Raw genomic sequence first — 840 nt, forward strand, 5'->3', positions numbered from 1 at the left:
ACCACCGAGGGCCAGACACAAGGGCCGCCAACGAGGGCCAGACACAAGGGCCACCACCAAGGGCCACCACCGAGGGCCACCACCGAGGGCCACCACCGAGGGCCAGACCGTGTCTGGACCCCCCCCCCACCCCTCCGCTCTGGAACCCTGCGGTGAACAGCTGGGTGTGAGGGGCCCGCTCACACCGCCCAGACTCACGACCAGCGACCTTCATCACCCCACACCTCTCCGTCGCCTCTCGTGGGACAGTGAGGAGGACTACTGCCAACTCCTCCACTAGCAGGCCTCCACTACACAGTGGTGAGGGACGTACTGCTGCACTGCCGCGAGGTGCAATAAGTGTCCTTAACATCGGGTGGCGCTAGTCTCCCGCCAGTATTTCCAAAAAAGGAAATGCGGACCGGAGAGCAGCCCGTAGATTATCACCGAGAAAAACAAAGGGCACAGAATTGTCTCATTATTCCAGGGAGGGGGAGGAGGTGGAGGAGGGGGGAAGAGCCCCCACCAGGGGGTGGGACGCAGCAGGGAAGGGTGGGAGTGGCGAGTCCCGCCCCTTCCTGTGGTCCCCATGGGGGCTATGAGATCGTAAAATATGAATGGGTTTTCAACCGAGAGAAAGTCATTATTTTCTGGTCCCAGTCTTTATATGCCCCGGATTACACACATGTTGTTTGTCTGATTTAAATGATGATTTTTTTTATGCAACTAAAACAACAATTTATTGCGAAGACGTTTGATAATGTTCTTTAGGTTTTGTGTGAGGCCGCTTTGTGAACGACAGCTCTGAGGCGGATGATATACGTCACCACCACCCGCACTTGGAACTCTGGTAGAGACATG

Source organism: Micromesistius poutassou (assembly GCF_964030765.1).
Source record: "Micromesistius poutassou genome assembly, chromosome: 9".
Classification (NCBI taxonomy): Eukaryota; Metazoa; Chordata; class Actinopteri; order Gadiformes; family Gadidae; genus Micromesistius; species Micromesistius poutassou.